A 17069-nucleotide genomic window follows, 5' to 3' on the forward strand; every position below is an offset into this window, starting at 1 on the left:
TTGTTTATGTGATTCTGATCCTGGGTCATGTTTCTGAATCGCATATGTAGATGTTTCTGTTCCTACTTATTTTTCAGTATTATTTGTTATGTATTTGTCTATTTCCGTTTTATGTATCATTCAGGCAGCCTTTTATAGTGAACTGTTCTCTTCCTTCCTCCTGTGCATCACATGGAGTCATTAGTTTCTATATTTCCTATTAACTTTGCCACCCCACAGGGACACAGTAAGATACCAGGTTCGTTTTTCTTAATATGGTGAAAAGGAACAAACTTTTAAAAAAAATTGTGCTAGTCGTGAATGATTTCTCCTTCAAGTTTCTAGTTTCTTCATTTTTTGTAGAGTATTACTTTGATTTCTACTGTGAATGTCGTTTTATACATGGTTATCCTCTTTTTAAGGAGAGTCATTTTTGCCTTATACTTAGAATGAGACGAGGCATATCCTTTTTGTAAAATCTTTTTTAGTAGTATAATGTTTGGATGCTTAATTTTCTTTACTCACGTATCCTACGCCCGATTGTTCTAAGTTTTTATAATCACTTTTTTTTTACTTAGAGAGGCACTACTATTTTAGGCCCGTATAAAGCCAGGATAAGGGTTAATTGTTATGTAGATGGACAGACAGACTCAGTCATGGTTGAAGTTCAGAAAAGCTAGATTATCAAAATAGACGACTCAATAGGACTTTATTCATATTAGAGTTAAAGCAAACCAACCGATTTGCGTTGCACAGGCAGTTATTGATGTATATGAGGACGAAAGTGTTGTGCTTTCAGCACATGGGAACGAGCATCTCAACTACTTCAGACTTCTCAGCAAATGGTGCGTGCATTCTTGGGTTGCTGATCTGGGGAGAAGATAACGCTCTGCTTTGGCGAAGAGGGAACAAGATTCCAGGTATACTTCATGTCTTCACGCGACGAAATATATTTTCACTTTGTGGCAAGTTGGTTGGACACGTTCCCGTGTGTGGTTGGCTTCGTGTTGCTGTGACACATATCAAAATGAGAGCATCTGGCATCACTACAGAGGGTAAATGACCTTTATACACCATTATCAAGAAGGTTCTCACCAGACTCCACAAGAAAGATCCGGCGTAAGACAAATGGTGCCTCAATGGCAAAACTCTTTACGTCTTAGTCGATTCAAGCTCTCTCGCCACCGGTGTGTCCTTGTTAAAACATGGGACTGTGATAGAAAATGCGTGCTGGTTACGCCCAGTGGAAGATTCCCAACGTATAAACCTAGCAGAAATCGATGCCATCATTAAAGATATGAACTTAACAATCCTCTAAAAGATGCCCCCTTGCTCTTATTCAACGATTCCACATATGTCTATAAATGGGTCATGGATACCTCAACCGGCAGAAACAGGGTACAGACTAAAGCTAAAGCGCAGAAAAACGAAAAACAATTTAATAGGCGTTCAGTTCTAAGAAAGAAGCTTTGTTCATGGAATCTACGTTTAGATTTAGGCACAGATAAAGAGTGTTTCCTGCTAGACGGGTGTTTCTTGTGAAAGTTTGGCGAGGGGGGACCATAAATTGGAGCTCAGCCGAGCACTTGCCATGAAAATAACGATAAAGCAGTTACAAACTCGCAAAATCTCTTCTGGGATAAAGAGGTTGCAGGGAATGGAAAAGCACATCCTTACGAGGCTACGAAGTGTATTTTGAACTCTGTCAAGGCAAGATAAACCTTTATAGCAGCGCCTGCCCAAATGTGGCAACAGTACTCCATCCTTGGACGTACCTGGCGCTTATATAGGTAGAGAAGTTCATCAGCAGTGAGATATCTACTGGATCAATAGTAGGATCCCACCATTTTCCAGTGGCCTTAGCAACGGATTTAATGTATGTGTTCCATTTAAGATCAGGAGTAAAGGTCACAGAAGCTTGTCAAAACATGAGACCACCCCAAGACGAGAGCTATTCATTTAAATTGATGCCAAATGAAGATCAGAGCGTTGATGATGTAAATATAAAATCTTGGTTTTAGATGCAGTGAAAGTAAGAAGCTATCTCTTTCCCCATTGTACCACGCTCAAGATAAGAGGAGAGAGAATCAAAGAGAACTTGGTCGTTTACAGTCTTAGATGCGATACCATAGATAGTAGAGTCATCAGCATAAATGTCAACGAATGATGTGAGGATCAGATTTGTGAAGATCAGGAAGAGAGTTGGGCCAAGGATAGACCCCTGAGGGACTCCAGAATGAGAGTTTCTGATTTCTACCACTCAACCCCTACTCTTATGAACCTATCAGAGAGAGAAATTATTTAATAATTGAGAAGACATTTCCAACTATACCGTAGCTGGTGAAGTAAACATTTATGCCATAATCTATCAAAGTCCTTTGATATGTACAGGGCAAATTGACCTAGAAATTTAACATCCTTCGAGAGGTTCACTAATTATATGAGATATTACTGTAAGCACATCTACTGCAGATCTAGCAGAACGGAAACCATATTGCGTGTCACTAAGAGGGGTATGTTTGCTGAGATGTTTGATTACTTCTCTATTTAACACAGCTTCTAGAAAGTTACTCATGGCGTAAAGGAAACTTATTGGCCTGTATTGAGAGGGAGATGAGCGATTACCTTAATTCTTAAATACAGGGCATAATGATGAGATTTTCCAGGGTGATGGGAAGCAATTCCCCTTAAGATAACGTTTAAACAGTTTTGTAAGGATTGGCGCTAGTTCTGGTAGAAGTCTTTTGAGTACTATAATTGGAATACCGTCAGGGCCGGCTGCTTTACTATATCCAAGGTATTTGATTAGCTTGACAACATCACGTACAAGTATTTGTATATCACATGGTGTGTTTTTTGGAAACAGGAGGAACTATTGGAGGTTGGCGGCCTTGGTTTGCCTGTATATTTTGTAGTACACCACATTTTCCTGTTGGATTGATGCAAAGTGTTCTGCGTAGCCCTAGATTGTCCACTATTTCGGGAGACATACGTTTATCACTTGCTGTCTAAGGCTCCTTTCACCGAGGAATGCCAACGGAGCTACGCCAGCGTATTTATGCAGGGTCATATTGCTCCTCTGTCAGCACTGACTTATTTTCCCACATTACAACTTTGGGTCACATATTCTAGCGGTGAGAGACAGGAAAGCATCGGCCTGTGTATCTTGTACTACACCACCTTGGCAGTATATACGACGATTGTTGCATTTTTTAAATTTTGTTTTGTTTTAATGAAAATTCCCGTTTCTGTACCATATCCGTGTCCGTGTTTTCTGGGTCATTACAATTTACTTTTGTTATCATAAACTTAACCAACACATTATTCAGTACCATTGCAGAACATTTTGTAAAATTATTTTTTTCGAGCGCGCAAACACATTAAATTACTTGATTTCATTTGTCTACTTTTTTGAGAAACCTTAGTAAATGTTAATGTATCCAATGATGAGTGTGTAAATAGAGCTAAACGGGGAAAAATAACAATATACAAAGTTCTTATTTAAGACGCACGAATAAACTGAAAGCTTAGGAATGCCTCCAATATTACAAGAGCAACGAATACATAAAAATTAATGTAAAAAACAACTTTGGATATATACACAGTGCATCAAGTGCATCAAAGATAAAATCAATTTAAGGGAATATCAGACTTAAAAAAACGGTTGAAATGTATGAGATAGAGGTTGAATATCCGGTATCTGGTAGATTGCCTCTATCCCCAGATCAAACAAAATGATAGATTCTATAAGACCAATAGACCGAAGATGTCTTATATCAAGAACATAATGACTAATTTATTATTAATTAAGTACAACTGTCGATTTATTAATTTTAATTATTTATTGCGGACTATTATCATCATCTTTTCTTTGTTGTTTCACGACGTTTCGGTCAACTATTCCGTTGGCATTCGTTAGGTGGTAACTCGAACGGATAGGAACTCTGAATCTCCTGACTGCGTTTACTGCAATTAATGCCTTCCGTAGTTGTTGTCGTCTCACCATGTTTTGGCCAAGTAAGCCTCTTCGGGTAGGATTGGAACCGCTATCTTCAGACAATTCTCACCTGGAACCGTACAAATTCAACGTCTCTATCAACTGCCCCACGGGCGCCGATTTATATACAAACCTTCATTTATTTCCATGTGCTCTATTAAGTAAACTATTAATAATTATAATATATTCATAAATAATCAAGCCATAACATACGCACTGAAATATTCTGAATGTATATGATATGTATAAACCAAATTAAATGTGGCTAGCTTGTACTTTAATAAAAATAGTGTTTATTGTGGACATAGACATTTTGGAACTTCCTGTGGATTTATTTAGGTAAATTCTCTCTTCAAAAATGTGACATTGATGTTCACTAATTATTGACATACTTTCACTCGAGTTATGGATAATTTGCAAGACAAGAAGTACATTGGGAAAAATGTTTGATCCTACTAATAAACGTTTTAGGAGGAGTCATTATAATGGTAAACGTTGGATAGTAATTAAAAAGTAATTGCTTCAGTGCCTGTAACCCCTCAAAACAGTTATGTGTATAACGATCACCGTACGTCAAAACAACATGATATAAATGAAAGTAACATTTAGTATTCATATTCACGAATACTATAACTAATTAAATTTTCTGCAAGGTGGATACATTTGTTTAGGTTCCATAGTCTGTAAATGAAATTACGAACAAAAAACGCACGTACACATATCTAAGCAATAGTTTGCATTTTGGAGAAAGACATTCAGTATGTAGGTGAATTCAGATGTAATTGGGCGGTATTATTTACTTTTTTTTCTTAAACAATTATGATAAACGACTTCAATCTATAATTGCCGGGAATTACAGTACATTACCTGAACGTCCATTGTTCACGCTGCTCAACCTAACATTTACAGGATTCGTGAATTGAAATACATACACTGAGCACATTATCAAGTCCGCTGCAAATACATAGTGCTCTTTCTCTTTCGTGCAATAAAATTACTCACGCCTAAAATTAGCTTATGCTTCTTCAAAGTCACTATTTTTGGAGTAATGTTGCATCAACAAGATGGGTGCATATATTACGGGTGTATTTATCTTAGACTGGGTCTAGATAAAAGTGTATAATTTAATGAATGAAAAAAAACTAACCTGTTCAGCCGCAATACTGTTGTTTATACTTAACAAGTATTTAATGGAATGTTCTCTAACGAACTTTTCGCTCTAGTGCTTCTTCGAGGTAAAAAAAATTTAGACTAACCCGGTAAACAGCATTATTAAATCCCTTCACAGAAGTGACCCCAAAATTTTTGAATGATTTTTACCATAACCTTTCTTTACGGCTATACTTTAGAGTTCTCTTTCGGGTTATATATATATATATATATATATATATATATATATATATATATATATATATATATATATATATATATATATATATATATATATATATACTTTTTTTACGGATTCGAGATGTTAAATTAGTCCTTTACAATTATTGTCACAGAAAGAGAAAATCCTTGTCTGATTCGTTGGATGGTTAAAGTTAAAGGGAATTCCTCTGTCCGTGGAAACAACTGTGATGGGCAAAGTTAATATCTTTAGCTTGTACAATAAAAACCATATTCAGCTCTAAATACGTATTGAACATTTTTATCACACCTTTTACCATTTTTCTCTCTAAGTATATATATATATATATATATATATATATATATATATATATATATATAGTTGATTTTATTATTCGAAATAAATACTTCTATAAAAAATTACCAGAATAGAATTCATACTAAACTTTATTATAATAATGTGAATTAGAATAAGTTTTTTTTACAATTCCATGATTCCACTCGAGGGTACGGGTTAATTAGTGTATACTTGTCAATGAAATAGTAGTAATCTTTTGTAATTAAAATTTTGTAAATTGTGTTACTAAAGGTTACGGGTCATCAAGAACTGTCAAAGTCGCACTTGAAAACGACTGTATTGTAGTCAGCAGGAAAGCAAGGAAACGGAAGATAGTTCCGCAGGGGTGCACTCTTAAGAAAGAAACATTGTTCATAGAATCCACGCTTAGGTTTAGGCACAGATGAAGTCTGTGGAAATTTATTGATAGTGGTTTGAGCTAGACGAGAGTTTTGCAAAGATGACCACACAATAGAGCTACAACGAGCACTTGCCATAAAAATAACATTCGATAATTCTCATACATACAGACTGTTTATGTTAATGCTATCAGATGCAAACTTATTAGGCACCAGATATTTTGATTTCTTGAAACAGTTGACAAACCGATAAAGATCAAATCATCATCGCCTACTAATTTTTGAATTTTTACTCCAATGTTTCTGCCGGGTGAAAACGGATTTATTTTTCCACATGCTTGAATGTCCTATATACCGAATAGCACTCCAATTGACAAAAAGTAATTTTATTGGCGAATTATTTTTACCGGTAAACAAGGCTGTATAAAAAAGAAAGTAACTGTTTCCGAATAAAAAAAATCCGAGAATTTATTTGAAACTCTCGCAATTCACAGTTTTTACTTTTCAGATCATTCAACATACTCAGTACGCATACAAAATGTCACTTAACATAAACGTCGGTCAGATGACACTAGCGCATCATTTCCCATACAAAAACGAACAGATCGACTCAATTTCTGAGACAGTTTAGATCGATTAATTCAAATCAACAAAAGACATCGACGTCAGTCAGAAAGAGAAAGTTCATCTTTCTTGTGAATATTGAAAATGGAAAAGATATTAACAGATATTTACGGTGCAAGAAGTATCGGGATAATCGTTGACACGCCGGTTACCGCTGGATCACTGAAGTTAAGCAACGCTTAACCTGGTCAGTACTAATTAGGTGATTATTTGTGATTCCTGGTGCTGTAGGTGCTCTCCGCTTATCTTTGTATTGTTTCCAGTCGCCCTTGACTTCTCCTTGCAACAGGATCTAAACAGTGCCAGTTAAAGAGAGATGTGATCGGGAATTGCTTTCGAGACTGAACAGAGGCATCGAAGTATAGGGACGAGTGATATTCTTCGAACTCTCCCATATGCAATACATGAACCCAACTAATGTTAAAGATACACCGGGAAGTAACTCGCCATATGTCATATTTATTAGTTACATTCCCGGGCTACATCAAAATATATCTATATCTATATCTATATCTATCTATCTATCCATCTATCTATCTATATCTATATATATATATATATATATATATATATATATATATATATATATATATATATATATACACTGAAAGCTCTGACTTATGTCGGATACAACAAAACACTTTACAGTAACTAGAATGTTTAAATTACGATAAAAGACTTACGTTGGTGGGCAGAGTGAAGTAAAAGAGGTATAATATTTTTGACACATAGGTGTGTGCAGAATCCAAAGAAATTTTACATTAGAAAATAAGATTGAAAATAAAGTTTTCCTTCTGGAGTGTGAGGAAAAAGAAATAAGGAATTGATTCGTAAAATTTAAATCATCCAACCACAAAAAGAAACAAAAATCAAGATGCTAAACATCGATCTATATATTTTTTTCAATTACATTGCATTTACAAGGAACAGAAGATTTTACGAGATTATTTTTATCTTGCTAAAAAAAATAGGACTTTCGCATAAGAAAATATAAAAAAAATATATATATTTCCACAGAAAAATGGGTTGCCTATTTAACGCTACGAAACAATGAAAGAAAGTTATATGTTTAAATATATTAAACCAAAAGAGGCAATAGCTGTGGCTGGAGATCAATTCTGAATAAATGAATAGAACAAATGAAAAATATTCTTAAAATCCTAGAAAGAAAATCTGGGAACAAAATCTACTTTCTACTAGACAGTAACATGAGACATATAAAAATAACTCAATTAATTATTAATGGTAAAGATATTCACAAAACGCTATTTAGAGTATCGATAATTTGAATTACAATCATGAAAACGAAATTATATCTGGTCTGTATTTTAGAATATATGGAGATCTTCATAGCACGCATTTCGCGCATGAGTGAGGAAAAAGTTGTGTGATTTTAAATAGGTTTGACACGGTTTTACACACTAAATTCCCATAAACTTAGTGATAAACATACGAAATATTCGACTATAAAATAGAAGTATACGCGATACACTACGCACTAATGAGTTGAATAACTATTTGCATAATGCAAACGTAACTATCTATATTTTCTCTTTCTCCCACCTCTTTTCCATCATTTCCTTCTCTCTCTCTCCTCCTCTCTCTCCTATCTATCCATTACTCCAACTATTGTTTTTTAATATCCACATGCAATCAAAAAGTTTTTTCTTATAATTCATTTTAGATTGAATTGTCTGATGACATGGGCTGGATCATTTGTTTATCACCGTTTATAGTAACAATCGTGTAATTATTTAAGCAAATGTTTCCGAGGTTGAAATAAACACATACACACATACGCACACACATATATACATATACATACATACATATATATATATATATATATATATATATATATATATATATATATATATATATATACGGGGTCGCATAATAAAAGTGTCGCCCTAAAGAAAACAACACTACAGATTCATTGCCTATAGTTCTGGGATGAGGTGATTTCGTTATGGATTTCGTTTTTTTTTTTTTTTTTTGTCGGATTCGCTTCCTAATGTTCGGTGTTTTTTCCACTACGTTTCGGCCGTACCATCTTTCAGTCTTCTTCAGGTGTATCTCGAACTCGGGAAATTGATACATCGTCGTCCTAGTGACACATGGCCGAGGCGACTAAGAAGTTGAATCATACATTGCAAGTTTCCAACGCGCTGAGTTAAATCCTGAGCGAAAGCAGTGGCAGTGACAATACAATGGTAGCGACAGCGATAGACGCAGCAGCAATAATATTAAGCGGTAGCAGCAGGGACGGCCTGAATGGAATGAGAACATGATACCCGCATAACAATAAAGGGTTGGGTTCGAAATTAAAAAAACAAAAAACAATTCGAAATACACCTGAAGAAGGCCGAAGGATTATACGGCCGAAGCGTAGTGGAAAAAACACCGAAGATGAGGAGTCTGAAAAACGAAATCCATAGCTACAGATTCATTATAAAACATTTATTGAAAAATCAATTCATGTGATTGATTTTTTTGTAGAACTGACATCTATATAATGTAGCCGCCTTAGTCTCAATCATTCCTCGATACGGTCTGGAACTGGAAGCACACCTTTTCCAGAAGCGTGGCTGCCGAATACTTAACGAATACTCGGCAGATTGTGGCGAACATACTAGCGTTGCTGTCGTAGGGGACCATATTAGTGATGGTCTCGACGTATGACGAAACGAAGAAGTAAAGCAGGCTCAAGTCGGGGAGGATTGAGGCCAGTAAGAGAAAGATAAAAAGTCGTATTACTCCTTTGGAAGCACAGCCTGCGTCTCTTTTAACCTGCTACCTCACCCAGGGTCTGCCATCGGCCTCCTCATTACAGCAAGGCGATGAACCACTCTTCAGAATATCCAGGTGCATTTAGGTGTTTACTTTTAAAGTTACTCCGAAAATGTGAGGTAGCATGATGTGGCTCACACTTGAAACGACACCAAGAACCATAAACCTGACCGGAAGCTGTTTACATCATTATTCGTTATTTCCCGTTGTAATAATGCAGCGATGCACATTCACATGGTTCTGTTGTCATAACTAGATCGGTACATTGCATGGATTGTACAGACGCGCCTCTCCGCTCTTGCCAGTAGAACATTAAGTAACTTTCGGAATTGACAGAAAGCTCTTGTTGCCTCTGGATTCATACATAACTAGCCAACTCGTAGATTAAAAAAAGAACATCAGTATCATCAAACAGAAATGGAATCATGTTGTCTTTTCCAGTGCGAAAATTTTGTAATTCCACCTAATATATATGATGTTAAAAATATATTGCTACTAAATAGTTATAAAATATATTTCTGATACAGCTATAGAGAAGCCAGAACAACCAATTATTTCCAGACTCATTTGATGGAATACGACAAATTAAGATAATCAACTATTTTATATTATCATACACACATTGTTATTTTAGAATAATATATACATAATAAACATATTTTGATCTAAAAATTAACGTTGACTTTGTCACACTACAGACATTTAGTCTTCAATAAATGGTGGTCAGTCTAGTGTGTGTAAACTCAAACGCGTCTACTGCGCACACGTGAAAAATAAACACATCCACACACAAAGACACAGCAGTTACGCAGGTCCTCCGACTGGAGCAAACAAATATTACGTAAAAATAATATATCAAACTAGCAAAGAGGATAATATATGTTTCGAACACGCCCCTGTAAAGAATCTACAGCTGGGCCTTTCTAGTGTACGGTGATACGACTGATCAAATGCAATTGTGATATTAACTTAGAACTCTATTCTTACGAGGGGCGTGCAATAAGTAATGTCCCTTACCCAATTTCAGTTGCCTGATCTCGTTGAAATTTTCCATGTGCAATGATTTATGTCTCTACAGGTTATGTGTCAAATTACAGCTCTGAACTAATTGTTGTTTCTGTTTTACAGGTGTTTGAGCTGTCAGGTGTTAAATGGAGCCTGTTGAATGTCGAGCAGTGATCTGGTTTTTGTATTTGAAAGGACGCACACCACAGGAGACTTTTGATGAAATGACAGAAACTTGTAGCGATAATTCCCCATCATATGACCTTGTAAAATGCTGATATTGTGAATTCAAACATGGCCGGAAGTATGTGGAAACAGCTCCCAGACCTGGTCGCCCCCTTCTGCCATTGATGAGGCATCTGTCCATCAAGTTGAGGCTGCCATTTTGGAAGATCGGCACATTACTATTCGCCAAATAGCCCAATATGTCAAGATTAGTAAGGAATCTGTGGAAACTATAATTCATGACCATTTGCATATGTATAAGCTCTCTTCCAGATGGATTCCCAGGTTGCTAACACCATTCCAGAAGCGTGAACGCGTCGAGTGCTCGAGGATTAATTTGGAAATGTGCCAAGAAGATGAGTCGAAGTCTATCAAAAAAACTGATTGCACAGTATGATACCTGGGTCCATCACTATGATCCAGAGTCCAAAGCCCAGTCAATGCAGTGGAAGCACTTGGACTCACCACCTCTAAAGAAGGCAAGGGTGCAGCCCTCCGCTGGCATGGTCATGCTCACACTTCTGGGACCAGGACGGAGTAGTAATGACAGTTTTTCTGGCAAAGGGTACCACGATTACAGAAGCCTATTATGCTTCACTTTTTATGAAATTAAGGAAAGCTATCAAAATCTAGAGGCGGGCCAAGATCAGCAAACGTACCCTCCGCCTGCAAGACAACGCTCCGGTCATTAACTCGCATGTCATGAAGTTGTTTTTGAAAGGAAAGTGTCGTTGCTCTACTACTATGGGAAGTGAGTCAGGATCATTACTTATTGCACGCCCCTCGTACTTTGGAATTTATTAATGATTTCTGATACTGAGACACATTCCAATAAAAAAAAAACGTAAGTAGGAATGTTCCCAAACACATTAAATGCACATGCATTCTTTATCGAATTCAACTTCAATCGTCACCAACGCCCGCAATAGTAACACAATAACCTCGTGACTGTAAACGACGCAGTTCCCTCCTCTCACTCAAGCTTGCTTTTATGCAGTTTTTCACCTAGTCTCATTTGCATGTGTGCCTTCTGTTTTCTCGTGATCTCGCGATTTCGCGAGACCATAGTTTATAAAATAGCAGGTGCCGTCTTTCCCAACCAACACTTCACTGCGCGGAAAGTTTACCCCTCCTCTGTCACGCCACTGCTCGCACGCACATCCACACACTGCACAAATATGCGGATGTTTGCTACTTTGGTGAGTATTACACTTCCCCCTGATCTGATGATGACACAGAGTGCACTGCAGGGTTGGTCTTCTAGTCCGATTACTTCTGCAAAGGGGCACATTCGTAGGTCCTTTTTCTTGTTCTATTATTGGTTCTGGTTCTGGTTATGGCTCTGGTTCTGGATCTGATTCAGATTCAGGTTCAAGTTATGATTCAGATTCTGGTTCTGATTCAGATTCTGGTTCTGGTTTCGGATCTGGGTCTGATTCTGTTTGCTACGATGGCTCCTCTCAGCGATGCTATTCCCCGATGACATATGAGCGCATCGCAGCCGTAGTCGGACGTTCCATTCATCTTAACAGCAGCGTCGTTATCCGTCAAGATCTCTTCCGGCGGACCCCCTTCAAAAAAGATGGATGACAAGATGCGACTAACACTTGCCGAGTCCTGTCTAATCATGCATCCGCATACCGCAAAACGCGTGGGTCCACACGCGATAAGAGTTAGAAAGGGTTTATCACTGTTATGGGTAATTTTCATCGCCACCCGATGCCACACATTCTTGACGTCCAATCGTCCATTTCACCATTGCTCTGGTGCAGGATCAATAGACTGACACGCCTCACAGTGCCTTACAATCTGCCTGACATCTGCCTTTGTCACTGCTGGGTCCACACGCCTCGCAAAATACACTGTTCTCTTGACACCCGGATGTCCGCTCTGTGCATGAATCTTCTGTATTTGACATGGGTTAATCGCGCCAATTCCAACTGTGTGATATCGAGCAGTGTGCTCCACACCCATCTTCACGGTTCAATACCATCTGTGAGGTACACGGGTTAGTTGGTCGGCACGATTAAAATGTGATGTTACTAGCGTTAACCCCACTGATAGTCCATACTTAGAGATCAGACTTTTCAGCATGTCTAGCCTTTGCCGGATAAACTCCTCGCTGGTTGCCTTAGTGCGGATTCTTATCCGTCCTGAAAGCGTGTCAGACACCCAGTTGTAGACCCAGGGAGAATCCGTGTACTGGTACAGTTTCTTCGATTGCCCTTGCAGTGTGAGATTTATTCCCTTTACAACAACGTCCAACTCTGCGAAGTTGATGTGCTGAGCATCACTCACGGGTCACAGCCAACATGCGTCTTCAAACACATTCCCTCCTCTCTCTAATGCGACTCCCAATACCAATGAACTAGCGTCGACCCACACATTTACGCGGTGTGCATAAACACACAATTTTCCACGGGTAGGGTCCTCCTTGTTGACTCTCTCCAGGGTCTCAATTACCATCAGAGCTAGAAGAGCATCATCAAGAACATCGTCCCAACCTGTGGTTACCAAATTCGATCTGAGTTTGAAGACACCCACAGCTACACGGAGCCAGTCACATGCTGGTAAGTATCCAACAAGTTTCCCACACCAGGAAAAAACGGCCCACCTCGTAATAACGTCAGGGATGCCTGGAATCTCACTGCTACGCATCCATCACAGACGTCTAATCCCAATACGCGCGTTCCATCCCTCAAACGTTCAGGATTCTTGCACTGCAGACAAAACTGAGCCATTTCTCCGCTGACACACGATGCAGATTTCATGTCCTCATTGATGTACACATCTAATTATCGGGATGAAACTGACGGTATCAATGACTTATCTCATCTGAAACGTACTGGAAACAATATATATATATATATATATGTGTGTGTGTGTGTGTGTGTGTGTGTACTTGTTTAATTTTGATTTACAAGGATGTACGCTCAAATGTACACACATATATATATGCGTTTGTTAGCCCACATATATATACATATATGCATGTATTGTATAAATATATATATATATATATATATATATATATATGTGTGTATGTGTGTGTGTGTGCGTGTGTATATATATTATAGAACGAAAAAAATAAAACAATACAAATACCAAAAAAGACATGATATAGGAATAAAGCATAAACATATTAATTAATACATAATACATAATTTAAAAACCAATCACATAGATATATACAGACATGTATATATATATATATATATATATATATATATATATATATATATATATATATATATATGTGTGTGTGTGTGTGTGTGTGTGTGCGTGAGTGATTGGTTTTTAAATTATGTATTAATTAATATGTTTATGCTTTATTAAAGTATTAATATGTTTATGCTTTATTAAAGTATATTTTATTTTATATTTATTTTACTATATATATACTTATCTATGTATTCATATATATATAAAACCTTTTCTTTACCATATTCGCTTATTTTGTTTTCAAGTAAGATCTTTGACTTATTTGTTGTTTCATCAAATACTTCTGCATGCAAAATCCGATCCCGAATTTTGCTAATTCCTACCCTCTGATGAGAAGTAGAGTATTTCTTCGAAACTCTGCGGATTAAGGACTATCCATTTATCTAGTGTTTCCTTTTCAGATTAAACTCATTTCAAAATGTTTTTAACATATTTCATTAACTGTTTGCTCATATATATATATATATATATATATATATATATATATATATATATATATATATATGCTATATATTCGTATGTATACACTGATATAAACAGTGCACACACACATGTATATATATATACATACATATATTATCTTTACAATAAAGAAATAAATTATTTTAAAAAAATGTATCAAAATTTAAATCTAGATAACGTAAAATAAAACTCAAATTTGCAGATTACAGTTGAACAATTTTTTACGTCACTACAAAACTATGATATCAGAGTTAGGAGGAAACAGAGAGTGTTACAGATAACGAAAGGGTTTCCGAACTTTCTACGTTTCTTTATCACTTGGAAAAAAAACAATAAAGTAAGAAACAGGGTATTGCTGTACCTGTTTTTGTTCCTTGTTTGTTTTCTTATTTTAATCGAATAAATAAATCAGTTATTTTTTGTGTATATCTTTCTGATCAGCTCATTGAACGCTTATAGTTTAGAGCTGGAGTAGGTAATCCAATTTGAATAGGTTTACATTTTTTTTTAAATTTAAGACGAATGTATATATTACGTTTTTTTACGATTTCTTATAATGTTCAATTCTATGTGATCTGCTTCTGCTATGAATAAGGAAAAAGAATATTCGTCCGCCCCTTTCGTGCACTGAGATTGATATATTCTATTTCAATATGAATGTATAAGGAGAAATACTCAACAATTTTCGTTCACAACATTTACAATACGATATGAATATCCATAACTTTCTTTGCTTTTTTTTCATGTACAGTTAGTTTTATTACTAATGTAGTTGCGATGCACGCAAGCGACGTCTGAAAAATATCTAACAAATAAAAATAAACACTACTTATGATATTACTTTTCTTAATTTTGAAAATGAAGTTTAATTATTCGTATCATTTGGATTATCCTGACAACTGTTCTCACTGTAGAATTTATTTTCACACCGTCTCGATCTATATGACACCCTTGAAAGTTTCCATTTTAGAGTCATATCCTCCTGAAGGTTAAAGGTCCAATCGTCATGGTAGCCGACCGAAAATATAATTGCGAATTACTTAGAACCTTTTATCATGGCAGAACAATATCAAGTGTGAAGTAAATAAAGAGTTCCTTTCGAAATTCTGAAGTTTGATAGAAACAGTCCCAAGTCTGACAAGATATACAAGGAAGAAAGTTTGAGGGTAAATCAAGCGAACTGATGTAAAAATGAGACTCAAGCTAAGAACACTACATCAATCTTACTAGTCCAAACAATATAGATGCCAGGGATATTTTATAACATCTGAAATTGTAATGTATTTTTTCTACATATCTCTATCCGGTGATTATATATGCTATATATATAGTTATGTTTCTCAAAGAAAGGTAAGCGCTTGGCCTCCAAGCTAATTAATAATGTACGATATGAACATATATTTGTCTTTATTTGCAACCCTGCTTCTTAATAAATAAACTAAATCCTCAACATGAAATATTGTTTGTTTTAAACTGGGGCTGTTTTAGTGAATACATGTTACTTGCATTCGTGTTATAGAAATGATTGACAGTGCGAATGTGTAAATAATTTTCAACGAATTCAGACAAAGATTACAAATCCCGGCCTTTACACTATATTATCTTCACAATTCATTGTTCTTTCATTATACTATTTTAATATGTTCGACAAATATTAAAAGTATCTAAGTATACCCGGTCAACAACAAACATAATAGGCAAAATGAATTATAATTATGGTCACGTTCTCAACACTTGTGGATACTGCTATTGCCATGTCGTAGAGCTGAAAATATCCAAAATACACGCAAACGATAATGCATAAATTAATAATTGAAGGAAGTAGTTTTCGCGGAAAATGTAAGCTAATTTTCATGTATTTACAGCAAATGTCACGTGACTAAACATAAAAAAAAAACTCCATAAGAATTTGTTTTGTTGAATCCTGAAAATTGTGACAAAAACTTTAATCTCTTATAATAGTGTTTGTAAATAGACATAAACTTATCTCACAATAACGAAGATACATAGTTTTATATCGGCTCAAGACATTTAAATAGAACAAAAATGTAAGTAGGTATACTTGTGTTTTTCGCTCCGTCCGTTATCATGCTGTGTATCCCTCAAAAATGTGGAATATTCCAAATAAAACTTGCCACTCCTTAAAAATAAAACAAAAAATGGTGTCGCTCTGAGGCAAAGCTAATAAAAATGATTTGTCTTTCTTGACCTTTTGGCTAAGATCAAAGTGTAGTATCTGTTCTTCCGATGCTACATTTCAATTTATTCTCTCTTAGTGGAGGAGAAATCCTTTGCGACTAAGTCAATTTTTTTCTCCGGATTAAAAACGACCCTGGTGTCTAAATCTGTCCCGCAGGGAGGTATTGTGAATAAGTACTATGTTTAATGTAACAAACCTTTAATATTTAAAAAGTAACTGGGAAAAGTAATTTCTGTTTTAATTACAAAATGCCCTGGAAATGCTCCTTCTGGTTAATTATGAAATGCACTGGAAATGTATCGTCTGATTAATTATAAGATGCCCTGGAAAGTGTCCCTTCTGATTGTTTGTTGTTGTTTGTTTAGTTGCCTCCCCACAAAGACGGAGTTGGACATGAGGTCAGTTAAAAATTTTTGGGGAAACCAGCTCCCTAAAAGGTGTACTCCGATCAATAACAAAAATAAAAATTGTATCAGCAATGAAGAATTTCTCGTCCATTAACCAAGACCGAAAGAAGGG

At 36.0% G+C, this 17069-nt stretch overlaps 1 pseudogene; it reads left to right on the top strand.

Moving 5' to 3' along the window:
• Positions 1-16545: 16545 nt before the first annotated feature.
• LOC145277247 (U2 spliceosomal RNA) lies at positions 16546-16705 on the top strand (annotated as a pseudogene).
• The last annotated feature ends 364 nt before the right edge of the window (positions 16706-17069 follow it).

Source organism: Euprymna scolopes, chromosome 5 (genome assembly GCF_053919585.1).
Source record: "Euprymna scolopes isolate OS-2025 chromosome 5, ASM5391958v1, whole genome shotgun sequence".
Taxonomy (NCBI): Eukaryota; Metazoa; Mollusca; class Cephalopoda; order Sepiida; family Sepiolidae; genus Euprymna; species Euprymna scolopes.